The following is a 10,150-nucleotide window of genomic DNA, read 5'->3' as shown; positions in this document are numbered from 1 at the left end:
CATTAATGTGTATGCTTCAGCCCAAAATATACAGGTCAAACTGAATAAGTTCAGCCAGTGTTTTCTCTATTCCTCTGAGGACTCTGCTCATCTTTCCTCAGTGTAAACGGCTGTAGGGACACACCCATTATCTGCCCAGTTGCAGTGTGTATTTATAGTGCTGCAGGAAGGCACAAGTCTGGGCAGCAGCTGCAGTCCAGCTCTGTTCCCAGTGCACTCCTGCCCAAACACCAACATCCTCCTCTTGCATGAAGGTAGATTTACTTGCTTGGAGTGTGCCTTTGGTTTCCAGCTTCTGTAAACCCCTGTCCTCACAGGATGCTCCAAGACCTCTGCACTGGCATAATCTGCCTTGTTACCGTGGGTGAGGGGTTGCATAAAGATGTTATACAAAAAGCAGCAGAAGGGAAGCTGGACACAGTCTCAGGAAGCTTCTGGCAAAACAAGGTGGCTCACATGGCAAGAGGAGTGCAGATGTGTCCTCAGGACAGCTTGTTAGGAGCCAGGCTGCAATAAAGGGCTGGTTTGTAGCTGCTCTCTGTGTCAGCTAATGACTGGTGGTAGTTTTGGGACAGTGAACAGATTTTATCTCAGGGCTCAGATAACAGTACCATGAAGCACTGATCAGTGGCATTGGAGTGTCTACAGAGACATTCAGTATCTGGAAAGATTCAAGTTTAGACAGGTGAAGGCTGCTGCACCTATTTGGAGTTACTGTGTGTTTCCTTTTCAAATGCAGTCATTGCTCTGCAATGCAGTTTGGGGCTTGTAGAGAAAAGTTTCTTTGAGCGAAATTTCCTTTTTATAATCAGAATAAACATGTCCCCAAGGCCAGGAGTCCCTTGTCTTCAGCCTCTGTGTACAACAGCACTTGGAATGGTGCTACTTCACATTTGGATGGAATAGCTGGGGCCTCAGTTTTAATTTTTTTTGTTGCATTATTTATCATCTTAGAGCACATCTGTGGGTTCTGCAGGTAGTATGCTGCCCTCAGCCATTTTCTGCTCTGGAATAAGGAATCCCCCAAAATCCAGGCAAATACAGAGTCAGTGGATTGATCCAAGCTGGATCACACCATTAAGTGTAGCCTGTCATTTACAAAATAGGTTCGAGATTGGTTTGTTTGCTGCAGCTGGAAACCTTCATTTCATTACACAAATTATTTCTCTGAAAGCTGCTAAGAAGGATTGTGGTCTATAATTAGAATAATACCCCACAGGATTACATTCACAAATGTAATTATATAATCATTTAGAACTAAATTGTGCCATGAAACAGGGTTTTTAAAATGGTACTAGCATTTCTGGAGGGTTCTTTTTAAGATTTTCTGTTATAATGCAGTTGCCACAGGCCAATTAGAAAGGCTTCCAGTTCAGCTGAGAGCTCCTTTCTCCTTTTCCTATCAATAGTTTGAGATTAATCAAGATTAGAGTTTGTATTCAAATACCTGCTGTGATTCAGAACCGGTGAGTGGCACTGGGATCAGGTGCAGGTGATTTGCTTGCAGTGTTTGAGGTGCAATGGTGTCAGCTGGAGTGTGTCTGTCAGAAGCCCACAGAGGAAGGCTGCTCTACACAGGCTGCTTTGGTGCTTCAGTGCAGTTCAGAAGGGGACCATGAGATGGTGGGATGGTTCTTTGGGGCAGAAGTATCACAGCTCTGTGTCAGGGAGAGCTGTTTGTGCCCACAGGGAGGGGCGATTCCTCTGTGTCCAGAGCCAGCCTGGCTGTCCAGCCTCACTCAAGGACATGCTGCAGGTTCTGATGGGGTGGTGCAGCTGCACTGTCCCTGTTCTCCTTGCAGCTGTGCCCAGGACAGCCTTTGGATGCACTGTGATGGGAATGTGAATACACTGATCCCTTTGCATACCTGAACCTGAGTGAATGTGTCAGTGCAGCTCATGAGTGAACATTGACACAAAACTATTTCACACTAAATTAGTTTCACTGCTCTCCTGCCTGAAATGAATCATAAATACAAAATAAAGAAATTTTGCTTTTCTTTTTCACAATTGCAGAGCCCTTTTTATTAGCCCTTCTATTAACACTGTTGATATGGCATCAAGTTGAATCCTCTTTTACCTCGGTTTCCTCACTCACAGTGTCTTGTCTGTTCCACAGACAAAAGTGTACCAGAAGGTTTGTTTAGTGCAGTAAAACTGCAGAAATAGGAGCAGTACATTGCCCTGTTTTATTAGGAATTCATCCACTGTCCTTTCAGGTTGCAAACCCCCGGTTAGTGAGTCAATGGGCAATAGCAGGGTAAACTAATGAGGTACTACAATATTTGCAACCTGAGAAAGGCAAATATTTCACAGAGCTCTCCAATTATCTCTGGTAGCCTTGTACACTTCTAATGAGCACAAGGTAATCAGCCTATCTCTTCACTGTATTAACAAGAGCCACTTAAAATTCTCCAGGATTCCTGTGGAGAACTGATATATGGACCCAAATGGATAAATAAAGAGGTCGTGCAATTACCACTTCAAGGACTTCAAGGGCTGCCATACTATTCCCAGGGCTGGCTGGCTGTGCCTGTGCTGTGTTTTGTTGATGCCTTTATTGTATGCAAACTAAAGAGACAGTGATTTTGGAATTGCAAGGGTGCTTTAGCAGCAGCTTAATCTGGCTGCTGTGAGACTACAAAAATAATTTTCCTCCAAGACAGCATCTCCTAACAAGGTGTTCAGCTGCCAGCACACAGCTCAAGCAGCGCAGCTGGGCAAGAAAGAGGATGTCAGAAAATACAAACCTGAAAACACCAGCAGTTGCTGGCTGACTTTTACTATCCCATCCCTTGTCAGGGACAGCAGGAGGCTCTCAGGAAGCTGCCAGCAAGGCACCATGGCCTCCTACTTTGGGAGGGAGTCTCTCTTCCCACAACCTCCCACAGCAAGGAGTGTCCAGGACAAGACCTGAAGCTGTGGAGGTAGGAGCACAACAGAGGTGTGTGGAGTGGTGGGAAGAGCTGGATGTGTTCTTGTTTATCATATACCTTAACACCCTGGAGACTAAAGATGAAGAATACACATTAAATGTTAAATGCTTCTGCTCAGCAACAGTTGCTATATTTGTTTGATATCTTTTAAAATAAGGACAGGAAAAAATGTTGCTCAAATAGATTTTTCCTGTGAGATTGGAATGTACAGAAATTTGTTAATACTCAACAGAAACTTGGAAAGAGAATTTGCGAACATTCTCCATTCCAAAAGTCTGTGTCATAGTGAAAGCCATTTATAATCAGAGGTTTACAGGAAAAAAATATCAGTCATTTAAAAATGTGAACTGACAGCCAGTATCCTTCCTAATTCCCTAATCTGCAGCTGTGCTGCAGATTCAAACATGCACTTTTGGATGCTCAGGAGATTGGTACTGAGGTATGTTCTTCCACTTTTAGTGCCCCCTGGACTTAAAGTTACACCATATGATTGTATGTCCTTACAACTGATATCACATGGGTTTGGAGCACACCTCAGTTTAGGGTTTTTCTCTGTTGTTCCTGTAAGAGAATCAAAATTGCACAGCTGAGGTTTTAAGTAGTGCCTTTGTCTTGAACCAGGAGGCTGAAGGGACACATCCCTCCTGTTCCACAGTCCTTCAGTGTGAGGTGTGGGTGGCACTGCAACTCTCACTGGGCAAACCCCTGCACCCCAACACCAGCCCAGTCACCCCCTCTCTGTCCCTGCTGGCTGAGTGGAGCCCTGGGAGTTTCAGTCCTCACACAGCACCCAGAATATCAAAATTCTGTCTAAAGTGCAAGTAAAAAGCTTCATCCAGCAATGCAGCAGCTCCAGCAGCTGAGAAAGTTCAAAGCCCAGAAAGAGCTGGGAGTGTCATGAGGCACCGGCTCAGAGGGCTGCCAGCAGAGCCAGCAAGGGCAGCAATCTGGGGAGGAGAATGAGGAGAAGAATGAGTATTAACATGAGTGAAGTGTTGTGCCTGTGTATAAAAGCTGGGCTGTAATCTTGTGATACCTTTTCCTTTGGCTTATGATGACATTATGCTCTCCAAAGGTTTATTATGTGCAGCTGGATGCACATCAACCTATTTATTAGTCATCACAAGGCTGTTGACATTATTTCCACAGTGCTTTTACATTAAGAGCTTACTGAAATGATGTATTTGTTAGGGTACCAAAGTAATTTCCTCATATCAGGACAGCTTAGAAATACAGGGACCTAAGCTGTTGCTGTAATGAATTTTCTGCCTCTCACAGGGATATTTATCCAATCTGTTCTGTAAACAGAGAAATTAGTTCAGACTTGTGCAAATGCTTTAATTACACTTAACTGGATTAATGGCTCTACTCCGAGGAAATGTTGTTTCCTTAGACAAAACAGTTTGACCAGGTCAGAGATGTATTTTTAAATTCAGCCTGCTGCCTCTGGCCACAGCAGGCCTGTGTGAGCTGGGCTGCTGGTGAAGCACTCACTGGCCCTGAGCAATGGGATGTGAGGATCTGTGACGTGAAGGACTGTTTGGATTTAGGGTTTGTGACAACTCCTCTCTTCAAGATCACTTCTTTTGGATACTTTTCTCTTGGAACCTCCAAATTGTGGCAGTTTCACAGCCCCTTTCTTTCCATGTGAGTGAACAACTGGCTCCAAAGGTTTTATGGTGAATATTTGCTTATCAATTACCTAAAGGTGAATGCAGCAAATCATGTTAAAGGCTTCCAGTCTGCTTTCCTTGACCATATTGTGTTAGCTTGAGCAGCTTGCTCTGAAATTCAGTAAATTTTGGAGGAATGACAGATGCTTTGTTGCTTTGGTGGCTTCTGCATCCCTTTAGAGCAACCTCAGCCATGTGCTGAGCGAAACATGCAGCAAAACTCCAGGCAGCCCTTCCCAGGCACAGCTCCCTGCATCTTCCAAAAACACTCTTTGGCCCTGAGAAGGATTGGATTTCTAATCCCACCTTGCCCTTGTCCTCTCATTAAATTGCTGCAGCCAGTTTCCTGCTCAATGTGCTCCTTTCAGAGTTGTATTGAAGCATTTCTATTTCATTTTTCACCTTAGTGAGAGAGGGGTGAAGGGGTGAAGGTCCTAGAGCAGAGCCTGGACCAAAAAGAAACTTCTCTAAATGTTTGGTTGTGTCCAGCCCCCAGGGGCTCAGCACCTCCAGGCGTGCCTGTGCCCTGCTCTGAGTGTGTGCCTGGGAAAGCCCTTGTCAGGAAGCTGCTCATCAGTGCTGACAGTGAGCCCGAACAGTAAAGGAGCTGCCTCCTTTCTTACTGCATTAAAGCTACACCTGATGAGTGCTCCAAGGCCTCATGGACATAAGGCAAAATTTCACCTTGAAATTCCACTCTTTCTCACCTTCTCAAGGTTCTGTGCAGAAATTTCTGTGCTTTCCACAGATGTGCAAAATGTCAGCACTGTCACTTCTGCTGTTTCTAGAAGTTCTGTGTCGCTGTTGAGGCAGGACGGGAATAATGAATACTCCAAGTCAGAAGACGAGAAGGAAAACTGATTTATTTCAAATGCACTGCTCTATTTATAGAGAACATTGTGCAGACCAATTTCATTGGTCTTAAAGCAAAAAGATCTCCCACCATTGGTGTGCAGTGAATGATGCACGGTGGCAGAACATATCTATAAACAATGTGAACAACAAGAGACATAAAGAATTATTTACATTCCTTTGAAACTCTTTCCCAGGCACAGCCTGGTAGAAATCTCTCCTTTTCTCTCTGACTGAACTGAGAATATCCACAGTTCCCCCTTTTTGTTTAAAGAAGGAGGCGGTGTTTGTCGCTCTCCTGTGGGGCCCCTCTCAGGAAAGAGGACAAACACAGCTCCGAGGTTTATCAGCTGACAATTAAAATCCCCATCGGACAGTTCTGGAATTTACTTGTCAAATGGCAATGCTCAGCTTCCCTTCCCCACTTCTCCACTCCCTCAGCCCTCTGGCCATTTAGAGGGAATAGCTTGGCTTCCACTTTACTTGCTACTCTCCGAATCAGAAATCCCAGAAAGCTGGGGAGTTCCTCTGGTTTCCTGGAGTTCCTGAGACCAGAATTCTTTCTCAACCACAGCTGCAGTAGGAAAGTCTTCATGGCATATTCCAGCAGTGTCTTTGAAATGTTTTCCAATTACCTGTTTCTGATAAAAACATGTTTGCTATAAATATTACATACACAGGTAGATTTCAGGCAAAGCAAATATCATTTTAGTATACACACACACTTCCATACAAAAATGAATGTTGGCTTTGATCATTAAAAAAGAAGAAAACAAAAAATTACGCTTTTCTTTTTCTCAGTGTCAGAAAGATACTGTTGCTAAAAGGACATCTGTGAGCTCTGTTCTGTAGGTTTGAAATAGCTCTATAGAGAAAACAGGGAAAGGATAGGATTGTCAGAGCCTTCCAGAAAGGAATTCAGCTACAATGCAAGTGTGGCATGGCATTGAACCCCTCACCTTACCTTGAAGGCAGAGCTGGGCTAAACAGGATCCCTAAATTCAGCACGTGTCAATTCCCTGTAATTTAGAGTTCACTGCAAGTTGGCCCTGTGTCTCTTTTGATTTAAAATATTCCTGATTTGCAGTGGTTCACCTCAGGAGAGGGAGTCTTCCCCAGCTTTCTAATATTAACAGTGAGTGGAAATGCCATCAGCATTTATCTTTTAAACTTTGCTGAATACATTACACTGCAGATTTCATTGCTCCTTCTGCAGAACAAGAGGGAAGGAATTGCGTTAAACACTCTGTGGTTGTGCCAGGAGGCTCTCGCTGCTCCAGGAGCAGCTGTCCCCACGAGCAGAAGAATCTCCACTGTCCCTGCAGTGCCCTGTGTGGCTGGAGAGCCTGGTCAGTGCTGGCAAGATGCCCAGGGTCACCTCTGTGTGTGAGCTGTGCCCCTGAGCTCACACCACGTGTTGGGAAAAGGCTCAGGCCTGTGTTTCCTAGAGCTCCTCGTGTAGTATTTTGAACAGGACTGCAGTGGGCAGGGCTTTTTAGCCAGGGGAACAGTGGCAGAATTTGGTTATTTCCCCAGTCAGCACAGGAGCACAGCCCTGTGAGAGCACAGCACAGAGAGCAGCTTTGTCCATCACATAACTGACTGGAAGGGGGGCTCATTCTCCTTCCCTTGATGTTCCCCTAAACAGGAGCAGTTCAGCACAAGTCAGGGGAACTGCACTGGCACTGACTGGTCAGAGCAGGAGTGTTTGAAACTCATCAGCTTTGGTTCTTCTTCTGGAGCTGGTGGTAAGGGAAGGCTTACAAGCAAAACCTCATTTCAGACAAGCAGAGAATTTCTCAGCACTTGTTTGGCTTTAGAAAGTGTAATCACTTGTTTTATTACCATAAAACAATTATCTGGAAGGTTTTGCCAGTTTTTAGTGAGCTACTGAAAGCTGTACCCAAAAATGATGTTAGTGAGAAATAATACACACACACAAAATAAAAGTCACTGCTCTCCATTTGCAGAGGCAGCAACAGAAAAAGCTAAATATCAGTTTTCATAGCAAAATTGCTATTTGTTGGTGAATCAGTTTCGTGCATATAAAGAGTGCTTGGGGACTTTGCCCATGCATGTTTATTTATGAAATGAAAAGGAAGCAGAAATTTTGAGTAGTCCCATGATACAACCCAGAGCTGAAATGTAAAGATAGAATGCAAAATCCAGTGATGCTAATAATAGAAATGCAAGGTCTCTGAGGGTGAGCATGATCTGTGGGGAATGCCAGGGCTGTTGCAATCAGGAAAGAAAGGATTCTTCTGCTTCACTTCTTCCTAAAAATTCAAGAAAGCTTTTAGTTTGTTTTAAACTTGTGCTTCACAAAATCCAGTGGCAATCATGACCTGAAGGAGCAGTGCAGAAGCAAACTATGAACACAGCAGCTCTAGAGGTTGAGGGCAGAGTGAACAGCCAGGTTGTGGCTTTGTGTCATTCAAGGGAGAAGATTTATTCCCTCTAGGTTGGCTTTGACCTTGCCAGCCTGCACAGGGCTGAGGGGGATCCTCTGCTACCTCTAAGATAGAATGCACTTCTAACTGCTGACATGAGCAGTGAGAGCATCCTGCATCTCAGCAGCAAACAGGCACAAACACAGTGGAGGTCCTCACCAAGTGCATTCCACCCTCCCTCATCCTCTCACTGCTGGACTAAGATCCTTTGGTCATATTTATTTCAAATTCCAGTAGTGTGTGCTAGTGAACTCTCCCATCATGCAGCTTTGCCACTGGAATTGTTTCTGTGTTTGTTTGTTCTCTCTGGCAGCATTTAATACCTTTTTTAAATTTGCTTTTCTCCCCTTTCTCCTCTGTCCCTGTTAGGTCTTCGAGCAGTCTGCCATGTCTCTCCTCCAAAAGTGGCCTAAGCACCTTAGCACGCTAAGCCTGCATGGATGGTTGCTCCTGTTTCACCAGTGGAGGCAGAGATGATAGGGCCCCTCTTCCCAATCCTATTACCTCCTCATGCTTTTCTCACAGACAGCAGGCAATGCTGGTGAGTTGGCCACAAACAGTGTTGAGCAGGACACCCCTACAGCCATGATTTAACACTATCATTCAGCAGATATAAGCCACTAAAGCTTTCAGCAAACTTGTAAGGCTTAACCCAAAGCACTTGGAAACAAGATAAAAGCTTAAGCATTTCCTCATCTCCCATTGGAGCCAGAGATCCGTGTGTACTGACCTTTCATATTGCTGGAATCAGTGTGCACTGAAAATCCCTCTGTAATTTAGCGCTACAAGGAGAGCAGCCTGACTCATCTCTGAGACACTTTGTCTGCCACTCAGAGTCCAGAGCAGCTAAGTGTATAAATAAAAACACCTAATGAAAATAGCATCCTAGTCAAGGAAAGCATATTTGATCCACCTGCTTATTTGGTTCACTAAATACGGGAACTGAGGAACTGTGAAGCAGCTCTCAGTTATCCAGGTCTACCATTCACCAGTTCCTGCAGTTGCTTCAATCACATTGAGATAAGAAGAAATGTGCTGTGTGGGTCTGTGAATATTTCACAGCAATTATTTCCATTTTGTGGGCACCTCTGGAGGATGTTGGAGCTCACTTTGTTGGAAGATGTTGTCCTGTTGTTCCACCATGGAATCCTGGCTGTGTAAAGTTGCGTAGCTCTTGCCTTGGTCCTTTTGCCAGGCCATATCGTTTTGACAGCTGTATCCCTGTCCTGAGAGAAAATTAAGGAAGGTCTCACCATCTTTACAACAGATGGTATGTTACTAAATAAGGGGTTTTAAACAAACCTTGGATGGTTTTGTTTCTCTTTCCCATATCCTCACTGAGCACTAAATTTTCTGCCTAAGTGGGGCTGTACAGCTCTGTTGAAGCAGGACTAGTAAAACAGCCAAAAATTGTTTAAAATATCTGCAAGTGTCCCGATGATGTGTCTTTGTGTATTTACTGAGGTGCAGCCTCAGTGAGAGATAGAAAATCTTTGAAATTAGTCACCTTCCATGTAGGAGGGAATGCACTGGCTGATTAGATTGTTCTTGTTATCAGGGTATGACCACTGGTGAGAGAAGCAGGAGCTGGGCCAGACTGGGCTGTCCTCTGACTCTCACTGAGCAAACTGCACTGCATCCAGAATCAGTGTGTGGTGTTCCTGGCACTGGAGTGTCTGCAAAGGCCTGGGAACAGCAGGGCAGAAAATATGGAATGATTTCCCATTACATAGGGAGTGGCAGGCTCAGCAGCCAGCTCTGTCTGTATACCTAGAACTTTCACTTACTCTCCAGGTTAAATCACTTTTGGTGGCAGCATCCATGATAATCTGTTGCCTAAAAGTCCTTGGCTTTTCTAGCAGGAGAAATATATTGGGCTAGTCAGGTTGTCTTCTGTGATACCTGTCAGTTTAAATTGCATGACCTTTTAGTGAGCTCTGAACCTCACCTGTCGAAGTCAATTTAATCATGTGTCTTTGCAAGGCTTCACAATTCCAGAGTTCTTTCAGCTGAAAAAACTAATTGAAAAAAGTTGGCAAATACTTCACTTAAGAGTAAGTAAACTTGGAGGAGAAATATATCTTCTTCTGCATGGAGTTCCCTATGTTGTTCAACTTCCTTCAGATGAATTCTGCTGAAAATATTCACCCCTAAGGCAGCCCTTTATCTTTTCTAGCTCTGCATTTGGCTGGTTCTCAGAGACCAAGATCTGTGGAAAGCAATTAAATTAATCTTTTTT

This window comes from Vidua chalybeata, chromosome 11 (assembly GCF_026979565.1).
Source record: "Vidua chalybeata isolate OUT-0048 chromosome 11, bVidCha1 merged haplotype, whole genome shotgun sequence".
NCBI classification, from domain to species: domain Eukaryota; kingdom Metazoa; phylum Chordata; class Aves; order Passeriformes; family Viduidae; genus Vidua; species Vidua chalybeata.
Note: the sequence above shows the minus strand (reverse complement) of the source record.